Here is a 16,172-nt window from a genome sequence, read left to right as displayed (position 1 = left end):
TTCCATTACATTGAAAACTGACTAAAACACAAAGATAAGTTCTCAATACCATCTCTTGTTATTTTTGGTCCCTGTTATTTATCTGTAATCAAATTTTCCAACTAGTTTTTGATCCTAGAAACTTTTGCTGAGATGAAATTTTAAATGGAAGGAAGGAGGGGAGGAAGGAAGGAAATTTATGAAGTAAAGCTGTTATTTTATTTTATTTTATTTTGTCTTTTTTTTTGCCTTTTCCATTGGCATATGGAGGTTTCCAGGCTAGGGGTCTAATCCAAGCTGTAGCTGCCGGCCTAAGCCAGAGCCACAGCAACTCGGGATCCGAGCCGAGTCTGCGACCTACACCACAGCTCACGGCAACACCAGATTGTTAACCCACTGAGCAAGGCCAGGGATCGAACCTGCAACCTCATGGTTCCTAGTCAGATTCGTTAACCACTGTGCCACGACAGAAACTGCAGAGCTGTTACATTTAGAGGAGATGAATGTTGTCTCCATTATCCTTCCCTCTGTGCAGCTTCTGCAGGGGTTCTCTGAAACACAGTTTGAAATCCATTTAATATTCTATCCTTCATCTAATAAATACAAATTAATCTTCTGAATTAACAATGTTGCTGTGTTCAGATTGATGTGCCAGTCACAGAATCTCCATCAACAGCAGTGCAATCAGCAGATATTAACATCAGAAATTGATAAGCTCACAAGTAGCTAAGAATTAGAACTCAGCTGGTGTTTTTATTTTTTATTTTATTTTTAATTTTTGATTATTTCCTTTATTGTCTCTACTTCTCTAATTGGGGTTAACCCATTGCCATGACAAACAGCTCAACTAATGATTTTCAGGCTGTAGTGACACCCTACTCTTTTTTTTTCATTTTTTTTATTACTCAAATGAATTTATCACATCTGTTCAGCTGATGTTTTTAACAAGCATGCCTCTATCCACTTATCATTTGGCTTTGGTAATGCTGAATATGCTATTTTAGTGCTAATATTAATATTTCACAGGTTGAACTATCCACAGGACAAAAAATGATGAGTGGAGATAAAAGTACATAATCTTAAGAATAGCATCCTAGAGTTCCCATTGTGACTCAGCAGGTTAAGAACCCAACATAGCATCTGTGACAATGTGGGTTCAATCCCTGGCCTCGCTGAATGGGTTAAGGATCCAGCATTGCTGCAAGCTGCTGCGCAGGTTGCAGATGTGGCTTGGATCCAGTACTGCTGTGGCTGTGGCGTAGGCAGGCAGCTGCAATTCTGATTTGACCCCTAGCCTGAGAATTTCCATATGCCTCAAGTGTGGCTGTAAAAAGAAAAAACAAACAAAAAGCAATTTATTTTTTTGTGGTTTACAAGACCCCTTAAATTTTTTGTAATTTCCTGATTTCAGTCACACCTGTATCTAAGGATTCTGTAATTAAGAAGATGTGAAATCTGGCAGAGAAAGAAAATCTCTGATATAACAACTTAAAGTAAATGCATACTGGATCCTAACATGGGGTATTCATTAGTATTTCTGTCAAAATGTTCATACTCTTCTAAGCAAAGTTTTGAAAGAGTGTATTTGTAAAGGTGATAAAATATGATAAAATTCTATTCAAGGTTAGACTGTTAGAGCAAAATACTGAGAATACTTTTGCAAGAACAATTTTGAAATCTGTCCATTTTGACACCCATAAATCCGTCTGATTTCTGTGATGCATTACAAAGTTGTGAACATCAGACTAACTTTTAGCAGTTTCTTTTTTCATCTGTTTACATTATTTTTAAAGAAAAACTATAGATGCACAACAGGATGGTTTGAGGTACAAATACGTGGTGAAATGGTTACTGCAGTCAAGCTGATTAATATATCATCTCTCACATAGTTATCATTTTTGTGAGATGAGCTTCCTTAAAAGCTGCTCTCTTGGCATATTTCCAGTGTTCGACCCAGTGTTATTAAATTGTTGTCTTGCCTGCACATTAATTTCTAGTCTTATTCATCCTACATGACTGCAACTCTGTACCCTTTGACCAACATCTCCCCATTTCTCCCACCTCTTCCACCCCACACCTGCCAGCCCCTGGTAACTAGCATTTGACTCTGCTTCTGAGTTCAACTATTTTTTTTTTTTTACATTCCACATGTAAGTGAGGATCATACAGTATGTGCTCTTCCCTGTCTGGCTTATTTTACTTTTCACCAAAAGTGGGATTTCCTTCTTTTTCATGGCTGAATAATAGGCCATTGTATGTATACATCACATTTTTTTTATCCATTCATCTGTCAATGAACACTTGGTGTTTGTTTGTTTGTTTGTTTTTTAAATGACTTGGCTGTTGTGATGAATGCTGCAATGAACATGAGTGAAGATATCAAAATATACAAACAACTTATCCAACTCAACAGCAAAAAAAGCCAACAACCCAACTGAAAAGTGGGGAAAAGACCTGAATAGACACTTCTCCAGAGATATACAGCTGACCAACAGGCACATTAAAAAATAGTCAACATCACTGATTATTAGAGAAATGTAAATCAAAACTACTGTATGGTACCACCTCACACCAGCCAGAATGACCATCACTAAGTCCACAAATAACAAATTCTGGAGAGGGTGTGGAGAAAAGGGAACCCTCCTACCCTGTTAGTGGGAATGTAAATTGGTATAACCACTATGGAAAACAGTATGGAGGTACCTCAGAAAATAAATCTAGAACTACATATGACCCAGCAATCCCGCTCTTGGGCATATACCTGGACACAACTTGCCTTAAAAAAGACACATGCACCCATATGTTCATTGCAGCACTATTCACAATAGCCAAGACATAGAAACAACCTAAATGTCCATTGACAGATGAATGGATTAAGAAAATGTAGTATATATACACAATGGAATACTACTCAGCCATAAAAAAGAACGAAATAATGTCATTTGCAGCAACATGGATGGAACTAGAGACTCTATAAGTGAAGTCAGAAAGAGAAAGACAGATACCACACGATATCACTTATATCTGGAATCTAATACATGGCACCAATGAACCTTTCCACAGAAAAGAAACTTATGGACTTGGAGAACAGACTTATGGTTGCCAAGGGGGAGGGAGTAGGATGGGCTGGGAATCTGTGGTCAATAGACGTAAACTATTGCCTCTGGCATGGATAAGCAATAAGGTTCTGCTGTGTAGCATTGGGAACTATATCTAGTCACTTATGATGGCGCATGATGGAGGAAATTGTGAGAAAAAAAATGTGTATATGTATGTGTGACTAGGTCTCTTTGCTGTACTGTAGAAAACTGACGGAACACTGTAAGCCAGCTATAATGGAAAAAATAAAAATCATTTAAAATAAATTTTTAAAAAGAGTGCAGATATCTCTTCAAGATCCTGATTTCATTTTCTTGGGTATATACCCAGAAGTTGGATTCCTGGATCATATAGTTGTTCTTGTTTTAATTTTTTGAGCAATACTATTTTCCATAATGACTGTACCAATTTACATTTCCACTGGTTGTGTACAAGAATTTCTTTTTCTTCACAACCTTGTCAGCATTTGTTGTCTCTTTTTTGATAATAGACAACCTGACAGAAGTAAGGTGATATCTCATGTGTTTTTGATTTGCATTTTTGATAATTAGTGATGTTGAGCACCTTTTCATGTACCTCTTGGACACTTCTGTCTTCTTTTGAGAAGTTTCTATTTAGGTCCTTTGTGCATTTTTTATTTTATTATTATTTTTTTAATTTATTTTTTTCCCACTGTACAGCAAGGGGATCAAGTTATCCTTACATGTATACATTTTTTCCCCCACCCTTTGTTCTGTTGCAATATGAGTATCTAGACATAGTTCTCAATGCTTCTCAGCAGGATCTCCTTGTAAATCTATTCTAAGTTGTGTCTGATAAGCCCAAGCTCCCAATCCCTCCCATTCCCTCCCTCTCCCATCAGGCAGTCACAAGCCTATTGTCCAAGTCCATGATTTTCTTTTCTGTGGAGATGTTCCTTTGTGCTGGATATTAGATTCCAGTTATAAGTGATATCATATGGTATTTGTCTTTGTCTTTCTGGCTCATTTCACTCAGTATGAGAGTCTCTAGTTCCATCCATGTTGCTGCAAATGGCATTATGTCATTCTTTTTTATGGCTGAGTAGTATTCCATTGTGTATATATACCACCTCTTCCAAATCCAATCATCTGTCGATGGACATTTGGGTTGTTTCCATGTCCTGGCTATTGTGAATAGTGCTGCAATGAACATGCGGGTGCACGTGTCTCTTTTAAGTAGAGTTTTGTCCGGATAGATGCCCAAGAGTGGGATTGCAGGGTCATATGGTAGTTCTATGTATAGATTTCTAAGGTATCTCCAAACTGTTCTCCATAGTGGCTTTACATTCCCACCAACAGTGTAGGAGGGTTTCCTTTTCTCCACAGCCCCTCCAGCACTTGTTATTTGTGGATTTATTAAGGATGGCCATTCTGACTGGTGTGAGGTGATATCTCATGGTAGTTTTGATTTGCATTTCTCTTATAATCAGCGATGTTGAGCATTTTTTCATGTGTTTGTTGGCCATCTGTATATCTTCTTTGGAGAAATGTCTATTCAGGTCTTTTGCCCATTTTTCCATTGGTTGATTGGCTTTTTTGCTGTTGAGTTGTATAAGTTGCTTATATATTCTAGAGATTAAGCCCTTGTCAGTTGCATCATTTGAAACTGTTTTCTCCCATTCTGAAAGTTGTCTTTTTTGTTTTCTTTTGGGTTTCCTTTGCTGTGCAAAAGCTTTTCAGTTTGATGAGGTCCCATGGGTTTATTTTTGCTCTAATTTCTCTTGCTTTGGGAGACTGACCTGAGAAAATATTCATCATGTTGGTGTCAGAGAGTGTTTTGCCTATGTTTTCTTCTAGGAGTGTGATGGTGTCCTGTCTTATATTTAAGTCTTTCAGCCATTTCAAGTTTATTTTTGTGCATGGTGTGAGGGTGTGTTCTAGTTTCATTGCTTTGCATGCAGCTGTCCGGGTTTCCCAGTAATGCTTGCTGAATAGACTTTCTTTTTCTCATTTTATGTTCTTGCCTCCCTTGTCAAAGATTAATTGACCATAGGTGTCAGGGTTTATTTCTGGGTTCTCTATTCTGTTCCATTGGTCTGTCTGTCTGTTTTGATACCAGTACCACACTGTTTTGATGACTGTAGCTTTGCGATATTTCTTGAAGTCTGGGAGAGTTATGCCTCCTGCTTGGTTTTTGTTTCTCAGGATTGCTTTGGCGATTCTGGGTCTTTTGTGGTTCCATATAAATGTTTGGATTGTTTGTTCTAGTTCTGTGAAAAATGTCATGGGTCATTTGATAGGGATTGCATTGAATCTGTAGCTTGCTTTGGGTAGTATGGCCATTTTTACAATATTGATTTTTCCAATCCATGAACATGGAATATCTTTCCATTTCTTTCCATCTTCTTTGATTTCTTTGATTAAAGTTTTATAGTTCTCGGCATATAAGTCCTTTACCTCCTTGGTCAGGTGTATTCCAAGGTATTTGATTTTGTGAGGTGCAATTTTAAAAGGTATTGTATTTTTGTATTCCTTTTCTAATATTTCATTGCTGGTATACAGAAATGCAACTGACTTCTGAATGTTAATCTTATATCCTGCTACTTTGCTGAATTTATGAATCAGTTCCAGTAGTTTTTGGGTTGAGTCCTTAGGTTTTCTATGTATAGTATCATGTCGTCTGCATACAGTGACAGTTTGATCTCTTCCCTTCCTATTTGGATGCTTTTTATTTTTTTTTGTTTGTCTAATTGCTGTGGCTAGGACTTCCAAAACGATGTTGAAGAGCAGTGGTGAGAGTGGGCACCCTGTCTTGTTCCAGATTTGAGGGAGAAGGCTTTCAGTTTTTCCCCATTGAGTATTATATTTGCTGTAGGTTTATCATAAATGGCTTTGATTATGTTCAGGAATGTTCCCTCTATACCCACTTTGGCGAGGGTCTTGATCATGAATGGATGTTAGACTTTGTCAAATGCTTTTTCTGCATCTATTGAGATAATCATATGATTTTTGACTTTTCTTTTGTTAATGTGGTGTATGACGTTGATTGATTTGCATATGTTGAACCATCCTTGTGAACCTGGGATGAACCCTACCTGGTCATGGTGTATGATTTTTTTGATATGTTGTTGGATTCGGTTGGCTAAGATTTTGTTGAGAATTTTTGCATCTATATTCATCAAAGATATTGGCCGATAGTTTTCTTTTTTGGTGGTATCTTTGTCTGGTTTTGGAATGAGGGTGATGGTGGCATCATAGAATGTCTTTGGGAGTATTCCTCCTTCTTCAACCTTTTGAAAGAGGTTAAGGAGGATGGGCACCAGTTCCTCTTTATATGTTTGGTAGAATTCACCTGTGAAGCCATCTGGTCCTGGACTTTTATTTGTAGGGAGTGATTTTATGACGTCTTCAATTTCATTTCTAGTGATCAGTCTGTTCAGTTGGTCTGTTTCTTCTTGATTCAGTTTTGGCAGGCTGTAAGATGCTAGAAAATTGTCCATTTCTTCCAGATTGTCAAATTTGTTGGCATATAGTTGTTCATAGTATTCTCTTATGTTTTTTTTTTTTTTTGTATTTCTGCTGTATCTGTTGTGATTTGTCCTTTTTCATTTATAATTTTGGTTATTTGAGTTCTTTTTTTCCTCTTTTTAGTGAGTCTGGCAGGGGTTTTTCAATTTTGCTTACCTTTTCAAAGAACCAGCTCTTAGTTTTATTAATTGTCTCTATTGTTTTTTGAATGTCTATTTTATTTATTTCTTCTTTGATCTTTATAATTTCCTTCCTTCTGCTGACTTTAGGTCTTTTTTGTTCTTTTTTTTTTTTGGTTTTTGTCTTTTTGTTGTTGTTGTTGTTGTTGTTGTTATTTCTTGGGCTGCTCCTGCGGCATATGGAGGTTCCCAGGCTAGGGGTTGAATCGGAGCTGTAGCCACCGGCCTATGTCAGAGCCACAGCAATGTGGGATCCGAGCCGAGTCTGCAACCTACACCACAGCTCAGGGCAACGCCGGATCGTTAACCCACTGAGCAAGGGCAGGGACTGAACCCACAACCTCATGGTTCCTAGTCAGATTCGTTAACCACTGCGCCACAACGGGAACTCCTGTTCTTCTTTTTCTAATTTGTTTAGGTGGAGGGTTAAATTGTCAATTTGAGATCTTTCTTCTTTTTTGAGAAGGGCCTGTATTGCTGTAAGTTTCCCTCTGAGCACTGCTTTCGCAGCATCCCATAGATTTTGAGAGGTTGTGTCTTCATTATCATTTGTTTCCAGGTATTTTTTAATTTCCTTCTTGATTTCCTCATTGACCCATTGGTTTTTTAGTAGCATATTGTTTAGTCTCCATGTAGTAGGTTTTTTCTCATTTCTTTTCCCATGGTTGATTTCTAATTTCATGACGTTGTGGTCAGAGAAGATACTTGAGATAATTTCTATGCTCCTAAATTTATTGAGATTAGCTTTGTGTCCCAATATGTGGTCGATTCTTGAGAATGTTCGATGAGCATTTGAGAAGAATGTGTATTCTGATTTTTTGGGATGTAGTGTCCTGAAGATATCAATTAAGTCTAACTTTTCTATTGTTTCCTTCAAGATCTCTGTTGCTTTATTGGTTTTCTGTCTAGAGGATCTGCCCATTGGTGTGAGTGGGGTATTAAATTCTCCTACTATGATTGTATTCTCATTGATTTCTCCCTTTATGTCTGTTAATATTTGTTGTATGTATCTGGATGCTCCTGTATTTGGGGCATATATGTTGTCAGTGGTAACATTCTCTCCTTGGATGGATCCCTTAATCATTAAATAGTGTCCTTCTTTGTCTTTCTTTATATTTTTGTTTTAAAGTCTATTTTGTCTGATATGAGTATTGCAACTCCTGCTTTCCTGTCATGTCTATTGGCATGAAATATTTTTCCCCACCCCTTCACTTTCAATCTATATGTATCCTTTGTCCTGAGGTGAGTTTCTTGTAGGCAGCATATTGAGGGTTTTTGCCTTTTTATCCACTCAGCCACTCTGTGTCTTTTGATTGGAGCATTCAGTCCATTGACATTTAAAGTGATAATTGATAGATGATTATTTATTGCCATTTTGAACCTCATGTTCCAATTGATTCTATGGTTCTCCATTCTTCCTTTCTTTTTTTGGTTGGATGGTCTCCAGTTATTGTCTGTTTGAGTGTGGTTTTTTGTTTTTTTTTTTCATTTTTTGCAAATGCAATATTTGGTTTTGGCTTGTGGTTGCCCTGTTTTTTAAGTATGCTAACCCCTTCCTATAATTGTGTGTTTTAGCCTGATGGTCCTGTAGGTTCAAACACTTCATTACTATATTAAAATTAAGAAGAGAAACAAACAAACAAACAAACAAAAGAGTCTATTTATTTCCTAACATCCCTTGCCCACATTTTGTTATTTTGATGACTCTTTTTTTTTCTTTTTAATTTTATTTTGTTTGAAACATGTTCATGATTAATTCTGTATGCTGGCTTATTTGAGTGACTGCTCTCTGATTGTGGTTTTCTCAATCCTAGTTCTTCCTCTTCTTTTTTTTTCCTTTTTCCTCCCTTCCTTTCCTTCCTTTCTTTTTGGTTTAGAGAAGCCCTTTCAGTATTTCTTTTAGTCTGGGTTTTGTATTGCTGTATTCTTTTAGCTTTTATTTGTTGGAAAAAAATTTTATTTCTCCTATTTTAAATGATATTCTTGCTGGATAGAGTATTCTAGGTTGCATATTTTTTCCTTTTAGCACTTTAAATATCTCTTGCCATTCCTTCCTGGCCTGTAGAGTTTCTGTAGAGAAATCAGCTGATAATCTTATGGGGGTTTCCTTGTAGGTAACATTCTGCTTTTCTCTTGCTGCCTTTAGGATCCTCTCTTTATCACTAACTTTTGCCATTTTTATTACAATGTGTCTTGGTGTGGGTCTATTTGGGTTCACCTTGTTTTGGGCCCTCTGTACTTCCTGTATCCTGAACTCAGTATCCTTTAGATTTGGGAAGTTTCCATCGATAATTTCTTCAAATATATTTTCCATTCCCTTATCTTTTTCTACTCTTTCTGGAATTCCTATTACACATAGATTGGCCTGCTTTATATTATCCCATAGGTCTCTTATATTGCTTTCCAGTTTTTTGATTCGGTTTTCTGTCTGCTGACCGGATTGGGTGATTTCCATTATTCTATCTTCCATATCACTGATTCGTTCTTCTGCATTATTCATTCTGATTTTTACTGCCCTTAGTTCAGTTTGTATCTCTGCAAATGAATTTTCTAGTTTTTCTTGGCTCCTCCCTATATTTTCTAGCTCCTTTCTGAGGGTGTCTGCATAACTGTTCATATCTTCTCTTAATTCCTTCAGTATTTTCACTATTTCTCTTTTGAACTCCAGCTCTGTCAGACTGCAGAGATCTGTTTCATTGTTGACTGTTTTAGGTGAGTTCTCCTGTTGGTTTAACTGGGGGTGGTTTTTCAGCTTCTTCATCTTACTCGTTGTTTTCTTTTTCCTGGTGGAGTTGTACTCTCTGTGGCCGGGCAGTGTTTGCCTTGTCACTGCTGTGGAATGTTTCCTGAGGGCTGACATTGTTGGTCAGTCTTTTTTGAGGCAGTGTGGCTTTTCTGGAGTGTTGGCGGGGCTAACAGTCTCTCTGAAGCAAAGGAGGACTTCCTGAGGGCAGACAGGACTAGGAGATCCACATCACGATGGGAGCAGATTTCACTCAGCTAGGCAGAGCTTGCTTTGGTGTTCTTGGGCTGTGGGGCTCTTGCAGGGGGCTGGCGGTGCTGGGAAGCTGTTCCGCAGGAGTGCAGCACCCCCCCCGCCAGGGTTGGAACAGCTATCTGGGTCACTGAGAACACAAGAGGCTCTTCCCCAGGGCAGCCTGCCTCAGAAGGACTGTCTGAAAATGTAGGCAGATCTTTACACAGCCTGGCCAAGCTTGTTCTAGATTTTCTGGGCTGCAGGGGCTCTTGCAGGGGGCTGGCGGTGCTGGGCTGCTGTTCCTCGGGAGTGCAGCACCCCCCAAGGGATGGAGCAGCTAGCCGGGCCGCCACAAACCCAAGAGGCTCTTCCCCAGGGCAGCCCGACTTGGAAGGACTGTCTGAGAATGTAGGCAGATCTTTTCACAGCCCGGCCAAGCTTGTTCTAGCTTTTTCTGGGCTGCAGGGGCTCCTCCAGTGGGCTGGGGATGCTGAGCAGCTATTCCACGGGAGTGTGGCACCCCCTCAAGGGCTGGAGTGGCTAGCTGGGCCACTATGAACCCAAGAGGCTCTTCCCCAGAGCAGCCTGACTCAGAAGGACTGTCCGAGAATTAGGCAGATCTTTTCCTTTGTGCATTTTTAAAATCAAGTTATTTGTTTTCTTGCTATTGAGTTGTTTGAGTTCTTTATATATTTTGGATATTATCCCCTTATCAAATGCTTAGGGTTTGCAAATATTTCCTCCTATTCCATACATTGTGTCTTCACCTTTTGTATCCTTTTTTGTGAAGAAGCTTTTTAGTTTGATGCAGTTCTATTGATCTATTTTCGCTTTTGTTGCCTGTAACTTTGAAGTCACATTCAAAAAATATTGCCAGGACCAATGCCAAGAAGCTTTTCCCCTATGTTTTCTTCCAATAGTTTTGTAGTTTCTAGTCTTACATTTATGTCTAACTACCATTCTGAGTTGATTTTAGTATATGTAGATGAGGGTCCAGTTGTAATCTTCTGCATGTGGAAATAGTTTTCTCACACCATTTATTGAAAAAACTGTCCTTTCTTCATTGTTGGTTTCTGGCACCTTTGTTGAAGTTAATTGACCATAAGTAAGTAGATTTCTTTCTGGGTTCTCTATTCTATTCCATTGGTCTATATATCTGATTTTATGCTGGTACCACACTGTTTTTATTGCTATAACTTTGTAGAATATTTTTGAACCAGGAAGTGTGATGCTTTCAGATTTGTTCTTCTTGCTCAAGATTGATCTGGCTATTTATGGTTCTATAAGAAGTTAGGTCTGTTTTATTATCTGTGGAAATGCCACTGGTGATAGGAATTGCATTGAGTCTAGATTGCTCTGGGTAGTATGGATATTTTTACAATATTATTTCAACCCATGAATATGAGATATCTCTCCATTTATTTGTGTCTTCTTCAATTTCTTTCTTTCTTTCTTTCTTTTTTTGGTTTTTAGAGCTCTTTGATGTTCATTTGACTTAATCCCGTATGGTATCAGCATCAGTGACACTGGCTTTCATTGATTTCCTTGGCACCATAGACCATAGGTTTTCCTTGTGTCTCTGTGTGCACTCCATCCCAGTTTGTTTTGCAGGTTAGTCTTGCCCAATTGATTCCTTTTTTTTTTTTTAACAGTCACCCCTGTGGCATATGGAAGTTCCCAAGCCAAGAATTGTATCCACGCCACAAGTGCAGCAATTCTGAATCCTTAACCCACTGTGCCACAGTGGGAACTCCCTCAGCTGATTCTCTTAATGTTAGTCTCCTTCATGGTTATATTTCAGGCTTCCTCTTCTTTTCACCTACATATACCTAGGTGGTTATATGCATCGTTCAGTTTTAATTACAGTCTATATGCTGATGACTTTCAAGACTTTATCTAGAAACTGAATTCCTCTTCTGTGCTCCAAATATAACTATTAATAACTCTATCATCCATCATTTGCCCTGACAAGAATTGTGGGTATCCTTTTTTATTCTCTCCCTCTCTCCCTGTCTCTCATCAAATAATCACTAACTCTTTTAAAGTCTACTTTCTAAATCTCTCCCAAATTGGTCGACTTTTCTCCATCCCTTCATTTAAATCACCATCATTCTTTGTTGGGATCACTGCAACAGCTTATTAACTGTATTAACAGTATTTCCCTGCTCTGATCCATTTCCAAATGCAAGCAGACTGGTTTTAATATTGTCTGTCCCCTACTTTAAAAATCGACCGTGGCTGCTCATTGCCTTCATGGTAAAGCTTGAAATCGTAACAAGAAAGGGAATTGCCTTCAGTATTTGACATTGCCAATCTCATTTCTTCTCATTCCTTCCCAGTGTCTAGGCTCACATCATTCTATCTCTAACCTTTGGGGTCTCGTTCATGCTGGTACCTCTCTTTGAAATACTATTCCATATTTCTATTGCCCCTTCTCCCCTCCTTCACATTTGGTCTTCAAATCTTTACTCCTACTCGTCCCCCAATTTTTAGCTCAGATATTATTTTCTGTCCAAAATTTGTGGTTCCAAAGGCTGAGTTGTATGGCTTTTCTATATTCCTTCATAGTACCTTATACTTAATCTCTTCTGGGAACCTATTATACTTCTGACAGGGCTGTATCATATTGTTTACATACTTGGTTTTATCCTACCTAAGATATAAAACCCATAGGAGTAGTAACTATGTATTATTTACTGTTATATCTCCAGTAAATGTCTGGCACATGGCACATACTCAGTAGATATTTGTTATATGAATGAATGAGTAGCATAATCCAGAGAACAACTTGACCTTTTGAAAAGTTATAGTCTTATGTGTTTTTTTTTCTTTGTCTTGTTTTTCTTTCTTTCTTTCTTAATTTTTTTTTTTTTTTTTTGGCTTTTTAGGGCCGCACTCATGGCACATGGAGGTTCCCAGGATAGGGATCTAATCAGAGCTACAGCTATCAGCCTACACCACAGCCACAGCAATGCAGGATCTGAGCCACATCTGCGACCTACACCACAGCTCATGGCAACACCAGATCCTTAACCCACTGAGTGAGGCCAGGGACCGAAACAGAACCTCATGCATGGTTCCTAGTCAGATTTGTTTCCGCTGTGCCATAATGGGAACTCCCTAAAAGTTATAGTCTTTTCAAAAAACCAAACAAGCCAATCAAAAAAATGGGCAGAATACCCAAACAGACATTTCTCCAAAGAAGACATACAGATGGCCAACAGGCACATGAAAAAACGCTCAACGTTGCTAATTATTAGAGAAATGCGAATCAAAACTACAATAAGGCATTGCCTCATGCCAGTCAGAATGACCATTGTCAGAAAGTCTACAAATAATAAATTCTGAAGAAAAGGGAACCCTCCTACACTGTTGGTGGGAATGGAAGTTGGAATGGAAGTTCGTGCAGCCACTGTGGAAAATAGCATGAAATTTCCTTAAAGAACTAAAAATAAAGTTACCAGGGAGGGGGCAGTGAGAGTGGACTGGGAGTTTGGGATTAGTAGATGCAAGCTATTATATTTAGAGTGGATAAGCAATAAGGTCCAACTGTATAACACAGGGAACTATATCCAATCTCTTGGGATAGACCATGATGGAAGATAATACAAGAAAAAGAATGTATACATGTATATGATTGGGTCACCTTGCTGTACAGCAGAAATTGGTACAACATTGCAAATCAACTATAATTTAAAAATGTAAAAAAAAAGTTTGAAAAAAATTCAAGCAATTAAAATAATAAATAAATAAAAATTAAATTAAAAAAATATTGCTGTATGATCCAGCAATATCACTCCTGAGCATATATCTGGAAAAGATGAAAACTCTAATTCAAAAGTCCGAATACATGCACCCACATGTTTACAGCAGCACTATTTATAATTGCCAAGACATGGAAGCAACCTGAGTGTCCACCGACAGATGAACAGAACACACACGCCCACACATGCATGCACACACAACAGAATATTACTCAGCCATAAAAAAGAATGAAATATTGCCATTTACAGCAACTATGGATGGACCTAGATATTATCACACTAAGTGAAATTATCTTACTAAGTGAAGTAAGTCAGACAGAAAAAGACGGTATCCTATGATATCACTTATGTGTAGAATCTAAAAAAAAGATACAAATAAACTTACTTGTAAAACTGAAACAGGCTTACAGATTTCAAAAACAAACTTATGGTTACCAAAGGCAAAGGAGGGCACAGACAAATTGCAAGTTTGAGATTAATGGATACACACTACCATATACAAAGTAGATAAACAACAGGACCTACTATATAGCACAGGGAACTATATTCAATATGTGTAATAACCTATAATGGAAAAGAATCTGAAAAATATTCATATATATCTATATATATGAATCACTTTGCTGTACACCAAAAACTAACACAATACTATAAATTAACTGTACCTAATTTTAAAAAGTATAATCAGTTGAGATAAACAGAACCCACATTCTTTCATTTAAAGGACAATATTCTAAGTCCATTAAGATATGAACAAACTTAAATAGGATAATGCATCTACTATTTCTTCTTAAGTAAATATAAAATATTAAAACTGAACAATTAATGATTCAGGCTGCATGGGGACAAAGCTCCCTGAATAACAGATACAAGGACGTTCTAAGCTTCATATACTTAGAGGTTTGCAACTTTTTAGAAGTTACTATTTAGTAAGTAAAAGAAGATAATTTTCCTTTCCCAGTTCCTAAGTATATATATGGTTGATCAATTGAAGTTAATTAACAAAGGAAAAGAGCACGTTAATAAAGAGCCCATTCCTCATTCTTTAAGTTCACCCACAAGCCTGGAGCTTAAAACTTTGACGCAAACCCTAACCAGCATAAGCCACATCTGTCATTTCTGGTCATCACCTCTGCTCTATGAATAGGAAAAAGCCAGGACATATGTCACCACTTAGAACCAGTGACAGGATGGAGTGCTAAGGAATGGGGTTGAAACAGGAACAGTTGAGTGTGTGGCCCCCAGGCTCAGTCAAAAAAGGTAAACCATATTTTAAAAGAACAAGCACTATGACCTAGTTTTATCATTTATACAAGGGGGGGAAAATCACACAAACATGCAAGAAATTGGATTTGTGAGCATTTGAAGAGAAATTTTTTCTCCTCTACCTTAGTTCAGGTTATGCAGTAAATCTTTTTAAAATTTAAATAGGAAACTTTTCTTTATTTTTTTCTTAGGGGATTTACTCTTTGTATGCTAATTCTTTGTGATTCTTCCTAGAGCTACATGGACTTGTCTACATTAAAAGAGTTCTCCGAGTTCCCATCTTGGCTCAGTGGTTAACGAACCTGACTAGGATCCATGAGGATGCGGGTTCGATCCCTGACCTCGCTCAGTGTGTTAAGGATCTAGTGTTGCCATGAGCTGTGGTGCAGGTCACAGACTCGGCTCAGATCCTGCATTGCTGTGGCTGTGGTGTGGCCGGCAGCCACAGGTCAGATTCAACCCCTAGCCTGGGAACTTCCATATGCTGCAGGTTCCGCCCTAAAAAGACAAAAAAAAAAAAAAAATTCTCATGCCAGTGTGCCCTGATCATGATTTTATTAACAGATGCTGAGTAACAATTCTAGTACTTTTAGGGCCATTTGCCTTTGCAGTTAGCACATGTGTAGCTAGAGAATGAAGAGGAAGATTTTATCTTAGCTGTGGACTAACTTTCCATTAGTAATGAAAAGCATAACATACTTTTAAAGAAAGTTTTATTTCCACCAAAATTTTCTGGAGTCCCCATTGTAGCTCAGCGATATGAACCTGACTAGCATCCATGAGGATATGGATTCGATATCTGGCCTTGCTCAATTGGTTAAGGATCCAGCATTGCCTTGAGCTGTGGTGTAGGTCACAGACACGGCTGGGATCCCGATCCGAGTTGCTGTGGCTGTGGCCTAGGCTAGCAGCTGCAGCTCTGATTCCATCCCTAGCCTGGGTACTAACATATGCCACAGGTATGGCCCTAAAATGCAAAAAAAAAGAAAGAAAATTTTTCTCTCTTTGATCTTTACTTAACTGATATTTTGGTTACTGGGGTACTTATTTATCTCTTATCCCAAAATAGCATCAACTTCAGCAAAGCTGAACATTCCTATCTTTGAACTCAATGCTTTTATTTAAGAATATCTAGGGAAAAGGCCACTGTTTTGCCAATCTGTCATAAGTATAAAATTAGTTCACCTTTTTAAGCTATACTTCCTACTAAAAATCATTACTTTGAAAAAGATGTTTAAATCAATGCCGAAAATGCCTAAAGCAAGTCTTCACCCTCTCACAGCATTTGAAACTAAGCATTTGAAGTTTAATTTCCGACTATTCTGCTTGTTTCAGTTGTATATTTCAATAAAACAGTATCTATAACCTCTTGTAACCAAAAACTAAAGCACACACTGTAAAAAATTTCTCTGAGATAGTA

Source organism: Phacochoerus africanus, chromosome 10, assembly GCF_016906955.1.
Source record: "Phacochoerus africanus isolate WHEZ1 chromosome 10, ROS_Pafr_v1, whole genome shotgun sequence".
Lineage (NCBI taxonomy): Eukaryota > Metazoa > Chordata > Mammalia > Artiodactyla > Suidae > Phacochoerus > Phacochoerus africanus.
Note: the sequence above shows the minus strand (reverse complement) of the source record.